We start from the raw sequence: 22644 nt of genomic DNA on the forward strand, positions 1-22644 counted from the left end.
TCTATTCAACCATTCCTCTTATCTGTTCATTGTCTTCCTTTCAATTATCTAACCTTCCTTTCCTCTTTTCTACTTTCTCTCCCTTTCCTCCCTCCATCCCTCCCTCCCTTCCTCCCTTCTTCCTTCCTTCCTTCCTTCCTTCCTTCCTTCCTTCCTTCCTTCCTTCCTTCCTTCCTTCCTTCCTTCCTTCCTTCCTTCCTTCCTTCCTATCCTTCCTTCCCTCTTTCCTATCCTTCCTTCCTTCCTTCCTTCCTTCCTTCCTTCCTTCCTTCCTTCCTTCCTTCCTTCCTTCCTTCCTTCCTTCCTTCCTTCCTTCCTTCCATTCCGGCATTTATGGAGCACTGTAACGGACACAGAGTGAACTATGCCAATGGCCATTCCTCCTGCAGCTTCCATTCTAGTGTCTAAAAGGAATAATTAGGGGCCTAAAGAACTTCCAGGTTGCTGAGTGCATGGAGGAAACGGTGGTGCTGAGGAGAGTGCAGGGAGGAGGGCCCGGGAACCTTCTCTGACCTCCTGGATGGTTACACTGTGAGTCTTAAGAGCGAACAAAGCAAGGGGGGGGGGGTGGCGGGAGGGTCCCTGGAGGCCGGGCAGGGGGCGGCGCCCAGAGGCCTGTTGCAGGGTGGGCTTTGGCTGCTGCAGACCGACTTTCATCCACAGCGCTGAGTGTTGCACTCGGTCAAACTGAGACCCGCAGAACTGAGACCCTCTGGCCGGCTGGGGGCCTGGGGGAGACTGGCACTCGCCGATCCAGGACCGGGAGAGGGACGCGCGGGCTGGAAGGCCAGTGACCCACCGCGCATGGCCGGGCAGGCGCCTCCAGAGGGTGTCCAGGGGGGGCGGTCCTGAAAGCCGAGTCCAGAGCCAGCCGGGCAGCGGCCCTTCTGGCCACTAGAGGGCGCCGGCGCCCTTCCGTGCCGCCCGCTCTGGGGCACCTGGTGGTGGAGGTGGTGGTTGGGGGTGTTGGGGGCGGGTCTCGAACCCCAGAAACCCACGGGCCAGAAGCTTCCCGCTCCTGCCCCTGCGTCTCCCATGTGCCTGCTGGTTCTTTGGGAGACCAGATCTGGCGCCGCCAGTGCCCGCAAGCGCCCTGGAAATAGGGGTTTTCTTCCCGGGGCTGGGTTTTGATGGGGGAGTCACCATAGGGACCATCAGAGACCCCCCAATGTGTTTGTGTGTGTGTGTGTGTGTGTGTGTGTGTGTGTGTGTGTGTGCAGGTACAGGGCATTCCTTCCTGGCTGGATACTGTGCTCCCAGGATTCCAAGCCGCTGCCCCACGTGCCTACTGGGTGTGGCCCCCAGGGAGCCGTGGGCTGGGAGGGGCTGGCACCCCCGGAAACCAAGGCGGCAGATGCGGGGGGTCCTGCAGGCGGGGTTGCAGCGCGGGTGGCTTCTGTAGGAGCCGGGAGGAGTGTCCTGGGCAGGAGACCCAGTGGGGACCCCGAGTTGCCGGGGCCTGGGGCGGGGGGGCCCTGCAGGGTCCAGAGAGACCCTGGTCTTGGAGGGGTATGGCAGAGGTTCCGGCTGGTGGGGCTCCCGCCACCAAGGCCCGGCGACCGCCAGTGGGCTGCGGGCTGTGTCCGCTGTCCCCGCTCAGCCACGTGGGCCCCTTCAGCCCCTGCCTGGCAGCAGCTTCTGCTCTGGCAGCGGAGCCGTGCCCGGTGTGCATCGCTGCCCCTGCCTGGCCCGACCCCTCCGCCGGTTAGTTGTGTAACGGGCTCGTCTGACACGCTAATATATTTGGGTTGAAATACTGTCAGCAGATGAATTCCATCATCCTGAGCACCAGCGCCATGGAAATTGCCGAGTCAAGGACCCTGGCGGAGCGCGAGGCGCTCAGAGGGCGGGAGAAGCAGGAGGCTGGCGGCTGGGCATGGTGGGACCTTCCAGCCGGGCGGTTCTCGGGGTGCTGCGGGGAGCCCTTGGGGCGGGGGGTCGGGAGCAGTTCCCATCAGGACAGGTCTGCAACCTCAAGGAGAAGGATGGAGAGAGGCGTCATTTACAAAGGCGCGTGACAGCTTTCCCAGGACGCAGAGGGCCAGAGCTCCTTCCGGGCTGTCCTGCCGCTGGGCCTTTGCAGATGAGACGCCGGGGCTGACGCTGCTTCCCTGGGCCGCACAGCCCCTCGGGAGGCAGAGATCTGAACGCAAAACAGGAACCTGGGGGCTGGGGCCCAGGGGCTCCTGTATTCAAGGATCTTTGTGGAGACACATCCTTGGATTGGAGGGAGGCTAAGGGGGGTGCAGACCCACCAACAGCCCAACAGAACATGGTGGATGGTGGCGCATGACCAGTGACTCAGAGAGGGGCTCACCTTGCTGATGTGATGTCTCCCTTCGCCATCTCTCTCTCCTTCCTTCCTTCCTTCCTTCCTTCCTTCCTTCCTTCCTTCCTTCCTTCCTTCCTTCCTTCCTTCCTTCCTTCCTTCCTTCCTTCCTCCCTCCCTCCCTTCCTTTTCCTCCCTCCCTTCTCTATCTCTCTCCTTCCTTCCTTCCTTCCTTCCTTCCTTCCTTCCTTCCTTCCTTCCTTCCTTCCTTCCTTCCTTCCTTCCTCCCTCCCTCCCTTCATTTTCTCCCTTTTCTCTCTATCTCTCTCTCCTTCCTTCCTTCCTTCCTTCCTTCCTTCCTTCCTTCCTTCCTTCCTTCCTTCCTTCCTTCCTTCCTTCCTTCCTTCCTTCCTTCCTCCCTCCCTCCCTCCCTCCATTTTCTCCCTTTTCTCTCTATCTCTCTCTCCTTCCTTCCTTCCTTCCTTCCTTCCTTCCTTCCTTCCTTCCTTCCTTCCTTCCTTCCTTCCTTCCTTCCTTTTCCTCCCTCCCTTCTCTATCTCTCTCCTTCCTTCCTTCCTTCCTTCCTTCCTTCCTTCCTTCCTTCCTTCCTTCCTTCCTTCCTTCCTTCCTTCCTTCCTTCCTCCCTTCCTTTTCCTCCCTCCCTTCTCTCTCTATCTCTCTCCTTCCTTCCTTCCTTCCTTCCTTCCTTCCTTCCTTCCTTCCTTCCTTCCTTCCTTCCTTCCTTCCTTCCTTCCTCTGTCTTTCCTTCTTCCTTCCTTCCTTCCTTCCTTCCTTCCTTCCTTCCTTCCTTCCTTCCTTTCTTTCTTTCTTTCTTTCTTTCTTTCTTTCTTTCTTTCTTTCTTTCTTTCTTTCTTTCTTTCTTTCTTTCTCTCTTTCTTTCTCTCTTTTTTATTCTTTCTTTCTCTCTTTCTCTCTTTCTTCTTTGCTTGCTTGCATGCTTGTTCTCCCTGTTTACCCCTGAAAGGCAGGAGTCCTTCGTCCATCTTACCCGGGGGAGACCAGGCTCTGGCAGAGCTAAGTGGTCCCAGTGGCGGAGGTGGAAGAGGTGGAGTCTACTAGCAAGAGGCTTTAAAAGAACTCTCTGTTCACCCTGGAAAATTCCACGCTCATGTAGCAGAGGAGAGCGCAGCATAACAAAGCCCCGCAGAGTGCGCACTGGTGACTGCCAGCTCGGGCTGGTCCTGTCTCTTGGCCCACTCTCTGCCTTCCCTCCTCGGGACAATTTCACAGCAAATGTCTGACATCGTATCATTTTGTCCACGAGCATCTCAGCCTGCAGCTCTGAGGGATAATGATCAAACACAGCCGGGCACCCTCCCAATGTCACGGCCACTCCCAGTGGACAGCGACCAGGGTCGTCCCAGCTCTGTGGGCCACTTCTCCTTCCTCCTCTGCTCCCCAGAGCCACCCGCCACAGCTCTGTCATCTCCTCACTGTCGACCCGGTGGCCCTTCCTCCCTGCTGTCCATGTAGCTGAGAGATCTGGTCTGTGACTGTGCCATCACACGGCCCCTGCCCATTGGTGTCTCCGGGGCTTGTGTAATGGGGTCCCCTGGGGCTGACAATTGTCTGGAGTCTAGAATTTGCATCTGGAGGCTGGATCAGACTCAGGTTCGATTTTGCAGGGGCATTGTCCAATCAGAAATCAAAGGCAGCCTCTGTGTGTGTGTGTGTGTGTGTGTGTGTGTGTGTGTGTGTGTGTGTGCGCACACACATCCACATGCACATGCCCATACATGTGTTCTGGTTCTGACCGGGGTCTGCTTCCTCCCCATCACTAACCTTTAATTAATAACCTTCTGCCCTGCCCTGTTCTCCCCCTGCCTACCCTCCTCCCCCTGCCCTGGGCTCCCCCTGCCCTGGCCTCTCGCACCACCACCCCCCCCCCCCCCCCCCGCCCCGTCCTGGCCTTCCCTGAGCTCCCCACTGCCCCAGCCCTGGACCTCACCTACATGTTCCATCTGCTCCTCCTTATCCCTCCAAGTTTCAACTGAAATGTCACCTCCCCGGGGAGGGTCCCCGGCCCCCAGCTAGCACACACTGCGCCCAGGCACACTGCGGTCTAATTGACAATTGAGTGTTTGGGCAGCGGGGCCTCTTCCCCCCGACTTGGGCCGTGCGTCTGGTGGCACAGACCATTCCGTTCAGAGAGCATAAAGGACTCTCTTGTTTTCTTTCTTCTTTTTCTTTTTTCCCTTTTTATTAAAGCACCACGAGCTACAGAGTCACAGAGTCCTTCATGATTGGGCGATAAGTGGCTTTCCGTGGGCCCTTTGGCACTGACTCCTGCTGTAACCCAGCCTGTTCGATTGCTATCTCTCTGGGCTTTTTCCCGGGCTGGGGGCAGGGTGATGGGTATCTTCGGCAGTGCCGGAGAAGCATGTGGGGACTGCATCTGGGGCCCGCACATGCACAGCACATGCTCTAGCCCTTGGAGGCACCTCTGCCACCCCTGAATCTCTCTCCCCTCCCCCAGCGCTGGGAGTCAAACCCAGGGCCTGATGCACGCAAGGCGTGTGCTTATCCCTGAGCTATACCCCGTGTGTGCTTCCCTGATAGCACTTTTCCACACGCAAGAATTGATGTCTGTGTTTCCTGGTTCACTTCGGACCTATCTCTCCATCTAAGTGAAATGCCCTCCAACTAGGGACCTTCTCGGACAGTGTCACACCTGCATCCCTCAGTCTGAGCACGACCCAGTTATTGTTTGTAGATGACAAGGGTTTCGTGGCATAGTCAGAACTTTACTAGCATGACCCAGGTTGTGGCTGAATTCTCTGCAGCCCGTGGGCCCCATTCCTGCTCATTAGTGTATGTGTGTTGGTGTCCACACACCAACACACACCATGTCTTCTCCAGGCCCCGTACCTGGACATGGTGCCTCTCTGCTCCATGGCACAGATTTCCCGGATAGTGACCAGGAAGGATAAGGTAGCAGGAGGAAAGACCCAGGGACCTTCCTTTCCCGGAAGTGCACAGAAGAAGAAGGATCACAAGGGTTTCTGAGGAAGGAAGCTCCTGGTTTGATTTGCAGGCGACTAAGTTGCTGTGAGCGGCTTCCCTGTATGTAGATGGTCGCTAATGGCGAGGGCCTGTTCCCTTTGGGACACAAGAACAGTAGTTTCTAGAAGGATGACCACACATTTCCGGGGTTCCTGCTAGCATCTAGTTCTGGTACAAGTGGCTCACTCACAGCCAGACCCTCTGCAGTCTGGGTACCTGAGTCCTCTGACACGTGGCATATCTTCCACTGGCATCTGCTCTGTCTTGGGCAATGCCCCTGGCTCTGAGACCGTCTTTGCCAGTGGCAAAATCATATTTAAAAATTATTAACTGAGCATCATCACTTCTATTTCCTTCTTGGTCCTTCTATCCTCAGTGTGAGGTCTGACTTGCTCCATATCAGTTTGACTGAGAGAGGATGGGAGGGAGGGGAGGGAAGGGCAGGGCAGGGCAGAAGAGGTGAAGGGAGGGGAAAGCAGAGAAGGGGAAGGGTGGGGGAAGGCAAAGGAGGGGAGGGGAATGGAGGGGAGGGGTGGGGAGAGAAGGGGAGAGGAGAGGAGAGACGAGGAGGGGAGGGAAGAGGAGAGGAGGGGAGGGGAGGGCAAAAGAGGAGAGGCGAGGAGGGGAGGGGAGGGGCAGGGAGAGAAGGGGATAAAAGAGGAGAGATGAGGAGGGGAGGGGAGAAGAGAGGAGGGGAGGAGAGGGCAGGAGAGGTGAGGAGGGGAGGGGAGGGGAGAGGAGAGGAGAGGAGGGGAGAGGAGAGGAGAGGAGGGGAGAGGAGGGGAGAGGAGAGGAGAGGAGGGGAGAGGAGAGGAGAGAGGAGGGGAGGGGAGGGGAGGGGAGAAGAGAGGAGAGGAAAGGAGAGGAGAGGAAGGGAGAGAAAAGGAGAAGGGGAGGGGAGAGGAGAGAAAAGAAGGGGAGACAAGGGGAAGGGAGAAAAGGAGAGAGGAGAGGAGAGATGAGGAGGGGAGGGGAGAGAAGAGGAGGAGAGGGGAGGGCAGAGGAGAGGAGGAGGGGGAAAGAAGATGAGAGAAGGGAAGAGAAGAGGAGAGAAGAGGAAGGGATAGGAGAGAAGAGGAGGAGAGGAGAGGGCAGAGGAGAGGAGAGAAGAGGAGGGGAGGGCAGAAGAGGAGAGAAGGGGGGAGGAGAAGAGAGAAGAGGAGGGGAGGGCAGAAGAGGAGAGGTCTCTTCCCAGCTTTGGAATTCCAATGGGCCAGGCCCTCCAGGGAGCTAACAGGAAGTCTGTCAGGGGCAAGGGAGGGACAGGAAACAGCCTCACCACAGCAGGGCCTCCTGCATTCCTCATCCTTGTTTTAAATTACCTTTTTTATTGTTGCTGAGTAAGGTCCTGTGTCCACATTAGTGCATGAATGTTTACGGTTTGGATGTTCAGTTACTGAACCTCACAGCACCCAAGTGCCCGGCACCCTCCAGCACTGCCCTTGCGTGTTTCCCGGCCCTCCCTTCCTCCCCTGTATGCCCCCATGCCTGGCGATCTTGTTCTCTGATTAAGCACCAAGGGCCGTTGTGGGATCCCGTGTGGTCCCTTGTTTGGTTTCTCTCTACACAACAGGTGAGTGGGATCACCTGGCACTTGCGCTTTTCCCTCCGACTTACTCTGCTTTACACGGTGCCCTCCAGCTCCACCTCAGTTGTGGCAAACGGCAAGACTTCCTCTTTCCTGAGAGCCTGAGTGTTCCGTTGCACTCATAGACCATCACTTCTTTCTCCCTTCATCTGCTGTCAGATATTTGGATTGTTTCTCTATCCTGGCTATTGGATTAAACACTGCAGTGAGCAGAGGTGTGCATACATATTTTCAAATGATGTTTTTGTGCTCTTGAGGTAGATGCCAAGAAGTGGGATAACTGGGCTGGTGTTGTGGAAGCTCTATTCTTAGCTTTTTAAAGAAGCCTCCACACTGTTTTCTGTAGAGGTTGAACCACACAACACTCCCACCATCAGTGGATGAGGGTTTCTCAGCACACATGAACACTACCATGAACACTAGCTGTTTCCTGTGTCTTTGACATGTGCCATTCTCATTGGTGTGAGGTGATACTTCGCTTGTTCTCTTGCCCTGATAGTAAGTGAGGATGGACACTTGGGCATTCCTGTCTCACTGGAAGATGATTCATAGGATTTGGTGTGTGGGGGGGGTGGATTTCGGGGAGGGCACAGGTAGGGTGAACCCGAGAAGGACTGAGCCCTGGAAAAAGCAGCCATGCTCTGTCATGAATGTTGGCACACAGATGAAGACCAAGGGCAGCCTGGGAGGCACTGGGGTCTCAAGGAAGAAACTGCTGCTCTCTGAGTGGGAAACTGCTTCCCATGGGAGACACCTAAAGGATTTGTCTTCTCTCCACCATAAGAAGGCGGCTGAGATGGTTCTAGAGACGTCCCAGGTCTGTGAGCTGAATAACAGAAGTGACTTGTGCAGACAGAGGATTCCCATATCCAGATGGTCTTTCCTTCTCTCTCCTCTTACCAAGTGTGGCCTTCTGGAGCTTTCTGTGCAACCTCGGGGGCAGTGGGGGAAGGAGAATGGACCTGAGTTAGCGGATTGGACTGTGAAAATACTTCTTCCTTTCTCCCACTTGGCTGTGGTCTTAAAGATGGGGACAAGATAAGGACAACCTTGGTGGGGGGGACAGGGAGTTGGTATTAGGTTTTGAACTGATGAGTCAGTTGGCTAAGAACAAAAATTGCAGAGAAGGAAGAGAGGGGAGGAAAGGGGGAAGAGAGAGGGAGAGGGGGAGGGAGGAAGAGAGAGAGAGAGAGAGAGAGAGAGAGAGAGAGAGAGAGAGAGAGAGAGAGAGGGAGAGATGGAAAAAATCAATCTCCGCCTGCCAACAGCACAGCTGGTGGGCGCCAGATGGGAAAACAATGATATGCTATGCGGATCAGGTCCTGCTAACAAGGCTGCTGGCAAGCAGGAGAAACCACCTGCAGCCGATGGGCAGGAAAGCTGGCACCTCAACTTTGGCCTGCGCATCTCCCATCCCAGGGGCCCGTGAGCCCTGAACTTGTTAACCACTGGAGACCCGCTCGGCTCATGGTCAGCTGCCAATGGCAGGGCCGCTCTGGCCCTGGAAGGCCGATGGTGCCAGCGGGGCCACTGGGGCACCTTACTGTCCCTCCACAGTGAGCAGGGCCAGTGGCAGATGCTGGCATTGGCAGCTCCAATACGACAGAGCAGAACATAGATGCGCTCTGCGTGCCAGCCTCTTCTTTGACACCCACCATCCTCTGACTAGCATCTGCCCCTCTGTTCTGATGGGAACCGGGCGGCTGCTTCCCCCCACCTGCCGGGTCAGGCTGGCACTGGGGCTGGCTCCCTGGTGAGGGAGAGAGAACGCACCTGGGGACTCCGGGCACCGGTGTGCTTGGCGCTGACTCTGGCGGGGCTCCTATCTCACACCGCCCAAGCCCCCTTCAACCTTGGTCTCCTTCTCTGTCGAAGGAGGTGCCTATCTCTAGGAATGGATGGAAGGACTCAGAGGGGCGAGAACAGGGGGTCTGTGGCTGGGCTTGGGGGGTGTCACTAGAGCAATAGTACAGCAGGAAGGAGCTTGCCTTGCATGTGGCCAACCTGAGTTTGGTCCCCAGCACTCCATATGGTCCCCTAAGTCCTGTCAAAAGAGATCCCTGACTGCAGAGCCAGAAGCAGGCCCCTGAGCATGACCAGGTGTGGTCCCCAAACCAAAGATGAGCAGATGATGGGGAAACGGGATTGGGGATTGGTCCTCATCCTGAAACCAGTCCCCAGTACTAAGCCTACACAGTAAGGATGACTTTAAGACCAAACACACACACCCTGCAAAGCCCTTGGTGTGGTCAGGTACCCCCACCCCAAGGTGCTCTCCGCCTTCCCCCCCCCCTTACAGGAGCACAGGGCTTAGATTTCCCCTGAGCTCTCCCCACCTCGGAAATAGATCTTGTCCCCCACGCCCGTCTCCCCCACTCCTTCTGGAACTTGCTCTTTTCCTTCTCCCCAGGGCAGGCCTTGGGGAGGGTGGCCGCTGCCTCTCCCCGGCAGAATTCTATTAGAGGTTCACATTTCCTGAAATCCTGCCCTTCGAAAATTGCCTGTTTCCAATTACTGTACCTCCCCGTAATTAGATGAGAACAAGCGGAAAAGATGGCTTTTGTGGGAGCCACAAGCTGCATTGGCTTCCACGCGTTTAACCTCATTAGGGAGAACAAACATTTTGCTGATGAACTTTTGACCACGCGCTCCGAAGACAGTCTATCCTCCGCGCTTCCCGCGGGGACGCGGCTCTGGGAAAGCGGAGGGTGGAGTTCAAGGCCCTTGCTTCAGCCTGAACACCCAGTTCCTCTGCGGGCTGCTTCCTCCTCTGTCAAGTGACAGGCAAGACTGTGGCCTTTGACGGCCCTTTTGAGCTGCCCTATTGTGCTCCAACACGCATCAGGCAAAGATCAAGCCAGCAAGATGGAGAGTAAATGAGTGTCAGCGGCCAGCGCAGCGCTGCTTTCTAAGCTTCCTTCTCTGTGAGCACAGCTGGGGCCAGTGATGGCACACCGGGGTCCCCTGGGAGGACCCCGTTTCCCCCTTTTAATCCTTATTGGGAAAGGACCACCTGGGGTGACACGGCTTTCCAAAAAATTTCTTTTCCTTTTTCCATTTTTGAGGGAGGTCTCCCAAAAGGTGCTCCAAAAGCCCAGATTACTCTGTGGGCTTCTTGGCTAATGAGATGCTGATTCCATGAGGATGCGGCACTTCTCTGCTCCTGCATTGCAGAGGGGTCCCCAGGCTGTAGCTGGTGATGTATACGGGGCCATGTGGACTTGAGAATTGAACCTGGGTTGGCGCGTCCAAGCTATTGACTCTAACCCAGTCCTATCTCTCCAGTCCCAAAGAAAGCCATGTTTTCATGCAAAGGATGTTCTGGAATGGCTGACTTTCAAGATTTCTCTGGAGTCCTTGACCTTGGCTTTGGAGTGGAGCTATTGGAGAAAGGTTTTCAATGCTTGGGTGTCCAGGTCACACCTCAGAATAAGTCTAAAAGTATTGGTGTGTGGGAGGAAACATCTCTGCGTTGTGAAAATTGCCCACTACTTGCTGTGGGTAGATGAAGTAGGGGGCTCATCAGGCTGGAACAGATTAAAGTGCAGTGAATTACTGGGGTCTGTGCTAGAATCTGGGTCCAGTTGGTCTAGGCAGAGGGTGTGTATCTCTATAAATAGGAATTTTAAGACTTCAGGCATAGCTGGATCTAGTAAGGTCTTAGAGACATCACCAAGATTTCATTTTATTTTTGTTTCCACTTTCTTCTGTGTGTTAGCAAACTTTGTTGGGGTGACAAATCCAGAAGCATTGGACTTATTCTTTCCCAGTTTCAAATGCAGTGAAAAAGAGCTTTCCTTCTTGGAGGTCCCAACTCCCAATCCCAGGATTGAATCGACTGCCTCCTAGCTGGGGTCATGGACCATGGAGATTTGATGTTGTCGCCAGAGTGATGGAATATGCTGACTGCTCTTTGAGCTACATGCCCACCTCCAAGGTCAGTGGTGAGGTTGTAAGAGACCTTCAGTCTGAAAGAAAAATCACAGTTCTATTTTTTTAAAATTTATTCTTTTATTGAATCACCATGTGGAAAGTTACAAAGCTTTCAGGTTTTAGTCTCAGTTATACAATGCTCGAACACCCATCCCTTCACCAGTGCACATATTCCACCACCAAGAATCACAGTATACCTCCCTCCCTCCCCACCACCTCCCCAGCCCTCCACCCTACCTGTGTAACTGGTAAATTTCACTTTACTTTCACTTTACTTTGATTACATGCAATATTTCAACAAAAAACTCACTATTATTGTTTGGAGTTTCTCCCCCCTAAAGTCGACCTGCTGAAAAGGAAGCATTTGATAATTTGTTTTCCATTGCTGAGAATGAAGAGATATGAGGTTGAGTGGCCGCACTAGCAGCTGCACGGTTTTGGATTTCAATCACAGTTCTATTACCTGGAGAAGAAGGAATAGATGCCACACACTCAAACCAAGATACCAGGAAAGTAGTATCGCCTCTATGAGTTGAAAAAGCTGCACACACTTTTACAGCTATTAGCAGGAGCAGAATTTGAACCTTATTCTTTAATTTTTTTATTTTATAAAGTAGTTCACAATATTTGATTACATTTGATATTCAAACACCAATCCCACCACCATCACACCTTTCCACCGGGTGTTTCCATCCTGAACCCTAATCCCTGCCCCAAAGCAGAACCAAAATAATATATTTCCCTCTAAGGCTGGTTGCCTCCTACTTTGAATTTCATCCAATGTGGTGCAGTGCTCTTGCAGTATGGGTAGAGTGTGTCCTGTGAAGTGGCTGCGGCTGCGCGGTCCAGGGAAAGGTTCACCTGTATGAATCCTATTCTTTAGGATGCCCAAATCCCTGGTTCCAGTTGCTGCTCTGGCACAGTGCAAACCCTCCTGCCATATGGCCTTCCTGTCCAGGGACCATAGTCCTCCTTAGATCTGCCTATTCCAACTTGGCAGGCTTCCTTCTTCCTTTGAAGCAGAAACATTTACGCCCAGAGATTTCCTTGGCCAGGGTTTGTTCCACTTGAGTCCTGCTTCCTTATAGGGCATGAGGTGTTGAAAATAACGGCATGGTAAGGATGGAGGGCAGAGGAGCAGCTGGGCTTTCCTGTGGCCTTGAGGTGGGTGTGTTAGTGTCTCTTTACTGGGCTCCCAGGCTGGAGACTCTGAGATTCACTTTGAGTTCAGACAGAGGGAGGGAGGCTGTTGAGGAAGGGAGCAGTGATAGAAAGAAAGGTTTTCCCTCACAGGCACTCACCCCTTATGTTTCTTTGTCACTGTTCCTGCATCAGGAACTGCATCCCTCGTGGAGACTGACTTTCCCTCTTCCCAGATCCTTTGGGGGGTAGGACCATGATACCTATTTCTAGAAAATCTTATGGTTTTCTTTGCTATGGCTCCTTGAATGAAAAGACCTGCATTATCTTTGCCATAACTGCACCTGTGTGTGCAGCTGTGCATTATGTGTGTGCATGTGTGTACTTGTGACTATATGCTTATGTATGAGCATGTGTGTGCTTGCATGTCCGTGTGTTGCATTTACGTGTCTCTGTATGTCTATTTCTATGCCTGTGTTTCTGTGCATATATATGTATATCTCTGTGTATATTGTGTGTGTATATATGTGTGTATATACACACACACACACACACACACATATATATATATATATATCCGGACTGAGCAATAGCACATTGGGTAGGTCATTTGCCTTGCACGTGGCCAACCCAGATTCTAGTCCTCTATCCCTCTCGGAGATCCCAGCGAGCTACTGAGAGTATCTCGCCCACACAGCAGAGCCTGGCAAGCTACCCATGGCATATTCGATATGCCAAAAACAGTAACAACAAGTCTCACAATAGAGACTTTACTGGTGCCCACTCAAGCAAATCGATGAGCAATGGGATGACAGTGATACAGTGATATATATATGTGTGTATATATATATACATGTATATATATACATGCTTGTGCATTTTGACATATGTGTAGGTGTGTGTTTGTGTGTTTGTGTGTGTGAGTGTACATGTGTGAAACATACATTTTGTTTTGCCTAGATGATGAATAAATTGAATAAAGCTATATGAATAATGTTTGTCTCTTTTACAAGTTAATCCAAGATTGAGGAGATAAAGTACTTTACCCTTTTCACAGGAAGAGGAGTGAAAGATGGCTGATGGTGTTCCCTAGTTGTGCGTGCCAATGCCTGGAGGTAAGAGAGGAAGGATCAATGGCCACATTCATCACCAGGAACTCCACGCCTACAGGCTCTCCTGGTAACTTCCTCCTCCCAGAATAAAAGCTACACATCATTTTCACCTTCCCAGCTCCAAACCCTTATTTTCCCATCTTCTTTCATGTAGATTTTCCTCCATCTTTTTCCTTTTTCATCATTTAGGCTACAACTGGCAGTCTCAGGGCTTACTCCTGGCTCTCTGCTCAGGGGTCACTCGTGGTGGGACACAGGGGACCATATATGGTGCTAGGATCAAACCAGGCCAGCCGTGCACAAGAAAGGAGCCTTACTAGCTCTGCACTATCTCTCCAGATTCTCCGTTTCCTTTTTTTTTCATGTGATTTTGAAAGAGAGAAAAAATTGACAAGGACCAGATTTAGAATTTTGCCAGGTTTGGCTTTATTTCCCTCTTAGTGATATCAGTTTCTCTTCTGACAAGAAGGGCTAGGACTGAGTGATCTCACTGGTCTCCTCTGGCTTTTAAGTCAATTATAGTCTCCTGCCCTAAGCACAACCTGCAACCTCCCTGCCCACATTCTGGAACTAGGTGGAGTGCTAAGTGTTGGCACCCACTGTAGCTTAACCCTCTGCATCTTATCCTATCAGTCTAGAGGAATAGGAGGGGATGACAGGAGTCAGGAAGGTTCCCTGGAGGGCAGTCCCAAAGGCATGGAAACTCTGGCCCCCTGACCGTCAGCGGGAGCCCCATAGACTAAATCACTAGTTCCAGTGTGAAAAATGTGCTTTTCTAGCCAGCATCCCAAGCTAATTCTGGTGCTAGTAGGCCCAGAGCCAAATTTGGAGCGACTCACCTATCAATTAGCATCAGGAAACCTGGGACCACTTCTAGAGGGGTTGGATGATTCTGAGTTACAGGGGCCATCTGTGCCTTGCCAGGTGGTCAGATCTGTTGTCTATCACAAACAATCCCACATTCCCACTGGTGGAATTAAAATTTGTTGTATTGTCCCCAGCCCCTGTCCCTTGTTCTCTGCGGGTAAATGGCCCCGGTAGAGAATCATGTTTCTGCAGTGCTTCCCATGGGGACCTGAGTCTCACCTTCTGTTCAGTAGACATGGCTGTTCAAAAGTTGAGGTTCATTACTCCCGTGGTGGGTGTCACAGACCACAAAATGGGGTATAGTTTCATGATGGCAGCAACCTGTGAATGGAGGCTGCTCTCCTTTAGAAAATCTCTTGGTGGGACCCACCAAGCTCGCAGTGTGGGATGTGACTCCCCCCCACTCCCAAGAGACCTCTGGACCATCCTGTGCTTTGGGCCCCCTTGCCACCATTTCAAGCAGGGATGAGCATCACGGAGCACTCAGCATGCTCACCATGGGCTGGATGCTTTGGAGAGGGCATCAGTTTTTTTTTTTTTTATTGAACCACCATGTGGAAAGTTATAAAGTTCTCAGGCTTATGTCTCAGTTATACAATATTCAAATACCCATCCCTTCACCAGTGCCCATATTCCACCACGAAAAACCCCAGTATACCTCCCACCCCAAACTGCATAACTGATGAATTTCACTTCATTTTCTCTTTACCTTGATTACATTCCATATTTCAACACAAAACTCACTATTGTTGTTGGAGTTTCCCCCCAAGAAAGACAGCCCTACTACCAAGGAAGCATTTGATAATTAGTTTTCCATTGCTTAGAATGAAGAGATATGTACCTCCACTGCTCCAAATACATAACTCTTTTTTTTCCCTTTTCCCTTTTCCTTTTTTTTTCCCCTCATCCCCCTTCCCTCGCCTCATAGTATGGTAGATGCCACGCCGCGTTTCTCCCCGAAAATGGGAAACAACCGGGAAAGAGGGATATTTCAAGAGAGGGCATGCATCAGTTTTGATCTTCCCAGCAACCTTATGATGTGGCTCCTGGTATCACTCCTAGCAAAGAAATAAAAAAATGTGAGTGAAATGAGGGCTCAAAGGGCTGGTATTTAAACTTGACCCATTGGACCTCAGAGACGACAGCATGAAACACCACGCACATTTTGTCCATTTCCTGAAAAATATACCCAGTCTTGCCAAACAGTGGAGAAATATGATTTTGGCAGAAACATCTTATGCTGAAATTCAGGGCTGCTTTTTGCGTGGAGCTTCTCTGATCTCAGCTGAGCCTGCCTCTTGGAGAGCAGCTTAGGCATGAAGCCCCACCTCTTCCTGCCCAAATTCCTGCCTGTTTATTGTTGTTTTTTTGTTTATGGACCACATCCTGTGATGCCCAGGGGTTACTCCAGGCTCCGTGCTCAAGAATCACTTCTGGGGTGCATGGGGGACCATATGGGATGCTGGGGATCAAACCCAGGTTGGCAGCATGCAAGGCAAGCACCCTACCCACTGTACTATCTCTCCAGCTGCAAGTTCCTGTCTGTTTGAAAGTATCTGAAGTTAGAAAGGAGCTGAGGAGAGGAGGAGGGGAGTTGGCAGAGGGCACTGAATAGGACTCAGGACATGGGCACCAAGGGAAAGTTGTGAGTGAAGTTTTACAAATATCCCAGACGCCCTTCTGTAGAATAACAGGGACTTTGGGTCTGAGAAGCAAGACGCCCCTCTCCTCCCCACCCCCCCAACTCCCTCATGACTGACTTTATTCCCTACAAACCATAAGCAGGGGAGAGTGAAGGCATTCTCGAGAGTGGCTAATGTGTCTGCTGGTGAGATGGAGAAGCAGTTACAAAGCTCGAGAAGCAGAGCAGGTGGCAAGTGCAAAGTGCCATGAGCTGTGAGTGGCTGCCACGCTGGGCGGGAGTCACACCTCTAACCGGAGCTGCACTTGAGCAGAGGGTGTGAGAGAAGTCTCTGGGGGTGGGGGGAGAAGGTCTTATGTGGGGGCAGGTGACAGATGGTTCCAGAAGGAAGCAAGAGGCATCAGGAGGGTCTAGAATGCTGACAGGTGGCGTGGACACACGGAGGTGCCTTGTCTGGGCATATGGCATGTTTAAATAGCAGCCCGGGGTGAGATGGTGATGCTGGGAAAGTCCCAGAGTTACATGTGCACAGTATGTCTGTTTGCTAGTGAGAGAAATGCAGCTTAAATAGATATCAGCAAACCTCAAAGCCGGGAGGGAAATGAACATGAATGTGTATCTGTGTGGAAGGGAAGGCTCAGAGTTACCCTGGAAAATCCCAGAGGTAATTTGCCTCAGAACTGTGCTTGGATGGTCAGATGAAGGTGACAGGGCTTTGGTTCCCTTCATTTTGGGGGGTCTCTGTTCAAAGGGCAGCTCCCGGGTAGGCATCTCAGGATGTCTCTAGCTCACACACGTCAGAAAGAGATTTGCTTTCTCAGAGGTGCAGGCCAACCTCCTGGCTTCAGTCTTCATGGCTAATCTTGGGTTTTTTTGTTTTTTGCTTTTTGGGTCACACCCAGCGATGCACAGGGGTACTCCTGGCTCATGCACTCAGAATTATTCCTGGTGTTGCTCAGGGGACCATATGGGATGCGGGGAATTGAACTTGGGTTGGCTGGGTGCAAGGCAAATGCCCTACTTGCTGTGCTATCGCTCCAGCCCCCTCATGGCCAATCTTGAGGTCAATGCTTCCCCAAAATTGGGCGTAGGTCAGACCCCCTCCCAGTGTCCATGTGCGATGGGCAAGGGATGGGGCCTCATGTAGACAGGGTGGGCAATTCAGTTTTCTCCCTCCATAATATAATCTATTGACACCCACAGGTAGACCTTGAAGGGGTGGCCACACAGAGAACCCTGCCTCCCCGCTACCCCCCAATTTCCCTTCTCTCCTGTGCTAAGGCCAGACTGGCAGGTTTAGTTGATGGTGATATTCTAAGCTGTGGTTATTTATTTATTTATTTTTGCAGGCATCCTCCAGGGTTGGGTTTACTGGTCAGCATTGTAGAAAGTGGTAGAAATGGACACTAAGCCCTACTTTCCCCTTCTACCTTTTAAAGATATAAGCTTCTTTTTAAAATCCAATAAATCAAATTTGGGGCCCAAGCAGTACTCAGGGGGCACTTTGGGCCACTGCCAGAGACACTCAGCTAATCAGGCCTGCTGGGTCACTGTGTGGGCTTACCAATGGGACACTGCTCAACACCCACAGAGCTGAGGGCCAGCACGATGATATCAGGAGATGGTTGTCAGGGGCCCAGGTTCAGATTCAGGTTCTTGTGCATGCTAGGCATGTGTCCTGACTCCTGAGCTACCTTCCTGGCTCAAAGTAGATCAGCTTCTTTAGAAAGGCTGGGTCCTTAGATCCTTTCTAAGTCTTCTCCCCTCCAACTCATTGACTTCATCTTTTTTTGTTTTTGCAATTGTTTTATATTTTATTTTCATAAAGTTGTTCTCAATGGTTCATTGCAGATAATATTCAAACACCAATTTCACCGCTGAGCACCTTCCCACCACAATAAGAGGGAAGTGTGTGAAGGTTGTTGTATGCTGTTGTATTTCATTCGGAGCCATTTAAGCCTGTATGTAAGAGAATCCCAGCAAATATGTTAAAACTAAACAAATGTGTGCTACTTTTGGTACATAAGCAGGCTAGAATATAAGAGGTCATGTGCTACAGGAAATTCTCTGACACTCTCTTCTGGGAGCCTTCGTTTGTAATCTCTGGATCTTGGCCGTTGATGAGATTACATGGTGCTGGGGGGCAGTTTGTGGGTGCAACTGACAAGGTGCTGGAAAATTGGGGAGCTGGGGGGAGGAGGCCCAGTCCCGATCCCAGTGGGCTTGGAGGTCTCTGTCACAGGGCCCGCATACCTGTTTTTTTCTGCTGGATCCCACTTGGGTTAGGCTCCTCCCAGTGTGTGGAGGTGGCCTTGAGCATGGTGGTGGTTGGGTTCTGGAGCTTTTTGGTTGCTGGGTTCAGCTTGGAGCGGGAAGGGAAACTCAACCTGTCCCCCTCATCCCCAAGTGCCCCGGAGAAGACAGCCTGGTGAAGGAAAAGGAAATTCTGCCCAACTCATTGATTTCTATAACTGCTTATAACACAGCTGACTCTCCAACTTCAGGAATGACTAAAAGAGCTTCTTTTTACCCAAATACTGTTCTTCCTTCTAGTAGTGAGACCAGTGGGCAGAAAGGGGGAGATGGTGTGGGCACACTTCCTTTTTATTTGGGCCACATTCAGTGGTGCTCAGGGATTACTCCTGGCTCTGCACTGGAGCATCATTCCTGGTAGAGCCCAGGGGACCATATGGAGTGCCTGGGGTAGAACCCTGTCAGAGGGGTACAAGGTGAACGCCCTGCCCAATGTGCTACCACTCTGGCCCCACACACTTTTTGTTTTTCATTACCCTGAAGGGAACTTAGTATTCCTTAGTAGCCATTTCCCATTTTCCCTCCCCCGTGGGTCAATAAATCATAGATCTACTTTGTGTCTCTATAAATTGGGCTGGAATGGCTATTTCATAGAAATGGATTTTATGATCGACTTCTTTCAACTGACATATTTTTGAAGTTCCTCTAATTAGTGTCACGTGTCAGTTCCTCATTTGTATTTGCACTATGATCTGCAAAAATTTCTCCCCTTTTGTGCATTATATTTCTTCCCTGGGGTTATCATTTGCAGAACAAAAGTTTTAAATATTAACTAAGTCCAATTAAATACTTTCTTTATCGTTTGTACTTTTGGTGACATTTTCTAAGAATTCATAGCTTAGTTCATGATGGCCTATATTTTCTTCCAAGAGTTTTTATGAATTTAGGTCTCTGATTCATCTGTGTGTAGGTACATATACATATATGTATATATATGTATGCACATATATATATTTAGTGTGTGCAATCTGATTTTATTCTTTCTTATGTGGATAACTATTTGTATGATAGCCTTATTTGTTACACAATTATTCTTTATCCAGCAAGATTCTTTAAGCACTTTGGTTGGACATCACTTGACCATTGCATTAAATCTTGAGTTAAGCATGTGGAAGGCTTAAAGAATTCTAGGCCAACTCTCAGGTGATTAGTAGCAACACAATTTTATTGCCAGTACTCCAGGTATCATTGAGGTTAATTTAACACCACATTCCACAAGGCAAGGAGCTGTGTATCCAAGATAGCCAGCAAGAGGGCTCTGAAAATGTCCTCAAAGACATTGTTCTTGACCTTCATCTAGCTACAATTTGATTGTTTTGAGTGAGATACATACATATTAAGCTTTCAGAGACCTCAAAGTTTAGAAGAGAGTTATTTAAAACTACAAGTAATATAATTTAAAAAATCCCAATTCTCTTTATAGGCCAGAAAATGATAGTGAAATACACAAAATGAAATCAACCTGAGATAAATAGGAACACTTAGTTTTAAAAATTAATTACAGAACTACTAGGTATTGGAGACTTGCCTGAGGTTTTAGTTAATAGAATTACATGTCCTATATTTGGGGGTCGATAGGCCCAATAGTATCTGCATTAGTTTCTCCACATGTTTGGGAAACATTTAGTTGATTTGTCCATAGCTATGGTGACAACCTTTCGCAGTGCAGGAAGTTTCTGATTGAAGGCTCAGTACAGCTGCTCCGACCGCAGTTTCACAACCTTGGACATTCCCTGCTTGCTGGAATTCTCACTGAGCCCCTTCTATCCAGAAGCCCAAGAATGTAAAATTTTGCCATGCATAGTTTATGTTTGTTGCATTTTTCTGTCTTTTTCTGAAAATACCAAGGGATTTTCAGGTTCTACGTTATCATAGGGACCTCTGAGTTCCTATAATTTATGGGGCGGGCGCGGGGGTTAAGTCCTTGGAAGGTAGCTTTTCATTTCATTATAATGATAAAATAAGTTGCTTCGGAACTTTCAGTTTCAGAACTTTCAGTTTCAAAAAACTATAGAAATCATTACTCCCTAGGGAAATGCAAATCAAAACTATGTAATTCCACTTTTATTCATCAGGATGACGAGAATCAAAAGATGACTATGAGAAGAGTTAGGAAGAAAGTGGCACCCTCAGACATGTTTGATTGAAATTTGAAATGGTCTCATGATTGGGAAATTAGTCTTACTGTCCTTTACAAAGTGAACATTGGTGTAGCATGTGGCGTAGCAACTCTGAAAACAAATTGGTTTATTAACTGAGGGATATACAAATAACTACATGTAAATGTCCATACAAACACTTTCAGAATTCCCCAAAAATGTAAATACTCCGAATGCCTATCAGCTTTAAATAGATAATATTAAACGTGACCTATAAATACAATAGAATATTGTACTTATATTATTATTTATAATATATAATTTATATTATTATCATATTATTTAGTGATAAAAATGTAGTACCCACACATGTTACATTAGACAGAACTTAATAACACTATACTAAGTGAGAGAAGCTTAGTACAAAAGACCACATAATGAACAATTCTACTTCTAGTAAATTTCTAAAATGGGTACAGGAAATTAGAGTGAGAGAAAGTGAGACAGAAATTATATTAGTACTTTCCAGTGTGAGGAAGGATGGGAGCAATGAAGTAACTACTTCATTATAGGATTTTTTTTGGAAAATAAAGATATTCTAAAATTAGGTAGTTGTCATATTACTAATATTTTGTAGCAGGACTTAATGGCTCCTGCAACAATCTTCACACACACACACACATTAGATAGTTGTCTTAGTAAATATACTAAAGACCATTGAATTCCATGCCTTAAATGGGTGTATTGTTTGGTATGTAGATTATGTTTTAATAAAATTTGGAGGGAGAGAAAGTTGCATTTTAGAGTATGAGTGTTCTATTAGAAGAATTCTCTGATGAAATAGAAATCAGCTGAAGACAATTCAGTGTCTAAATTATTTCATAAATAATCATGATTGAATGTCCAATTGCCCCCTACTTATCAAGTTTTTTTTTTAATCACAGTGAGATACACAGTTACAAAATTGTTCATGATTGGGTTTTAGTCAAATATTGTTCCAACACAGTCTCCTGCCCCCGCACCTGGCTGTCTTCACCGGGGTCCCTTGGAGGAAGGTGTATTGAGTTTCCCTCATTGCCTCAAGCAGAGCCCTGGTAACTGAAGACCTCCGGAACCCAGTCACAGCCATGCTCAAGGCCATTCTCCACATGTTCAGATGAGCCTCACGCATGAAGGAACTGGCAGAAGAACCCAGGTGTGCGGGACCCGGGGCTGAGACCTCCAAGCCTGCTCAGATTGGGACTGGGCCTCCTTCACCCAGATCTCCCATTTTCCAGTAGCTAGGCAGTCACACCCACAAACTGCCCCCAGCACCGTGTAATCCCATCAACGGCCAAGACCCAGAGACTATAAAACAAAGCTCCCCCCCTTTTTTTTTTTTTACAAAGCTCCCTCTTATTGTCTGGTTCTCCCTCTCGGAGAACCCAGCAAGCTACTGAGAATATCCTGCCTGCAGGGCAGAGCCTGGAAGCTCCCCATGGTGTATTTGATATGCCAAAAACAGTAACAATGATGGATTTCATTCCCATGACCCTGAAAGAGCTTCCAATGTGGCATCATGGGAAGAATGAGTAAAGAGAGGCTCTTAAAATCTCAGGGATAGGACAAATGGAGATGTTACTGGCACCCACTTGAGCACATCCATGAACAATGGGATGACAGTGATACAGTGAATGTTCTAACACTTGTCTCTTCACCAGTGTACATTTCCCACTACCAGTGTCCCCAGTTTTTCTTCCCCCAGCTGCCCTACCCCACCTCAATGGCATGCACTTTTGTTCTCTCTATCTCTCTCCCTCCCTCCCTCTCTCCTCTCTTTCTCTTTCCCTCTCTCCCTCTCTTTCATTTTGAATTACTCCATTTTAAAAGTATGTGTTAGCCTCTAATTCTAATAATCATTCAATTCTTATTATTGAACAGAAATATTTAGAATTCCCAATTTCAAAGACAAATATGTGTATTTTTACCTTGATGGTATCATTTGCTGAGACCATGCTTTGCTTGCGTGGAAATGGACTGGTTGTCTGATTATATGAAGAGCTAGAGAAACTTCTCACAGCTCCAAATGGAAGGGAGACAGGTGAGATTCCTAAAGAAAGTACAAGTTCTCTCTCACGTAAAAAAAGTATACAAAGGACCAAATGTGATAGCCTCTCAGGATGTGTATTGCAAACCATAATTCCCCAAAGTAGAGAGAGAATATGGGGAAAATTGTCTGCCATAGAGGCAGGGGGCAGGGTGGGATGAGGGGCTGGATACTGGGGACATTGGTGGTGGAAAATGTGCACCGGTGGAGGGATGAATGTCCGATCATTATATGACTAAAACTCAAACATGAAAGCTTTGTAACTGTATCATGGTGATTCAATAAAAATAAATTAAAAAGAAGTGAATCTTCAATAAAATCAAACATAATTACCTAAAAGAAAAAGAAAGAAACAAAGATGTTTTCATTTGAGCAGTTAAAAATGTTTGTATTTTATATTCCATATATGACCTCACAGCTGCTATTGTGGCCACACAACCTCATATCTCTTCATTCTCAGCAATGGAAAACAAATTATCAAATGCTTTCTTTCCAGCAGGTCTGACTCTGGGGGTGGGGGGCAACTCCAAACAATAATAGTGAGTTTTTTGTTGAAATATTGAATGTAATC

Source organism: Sorex araneus, chromosome 11, assembly GCF_027595985.1.
Source record: "Sorex araneus isolate mSorAra2 chromosome 11, mSorAra2.pri, whole genome shotgun sequence".
Lineage (NCBI taxonomy): Eukaryota > Metazoa > Chordata > Mammalia > Eulipotyphla > Soricidae > Sorex > Sorex araneus.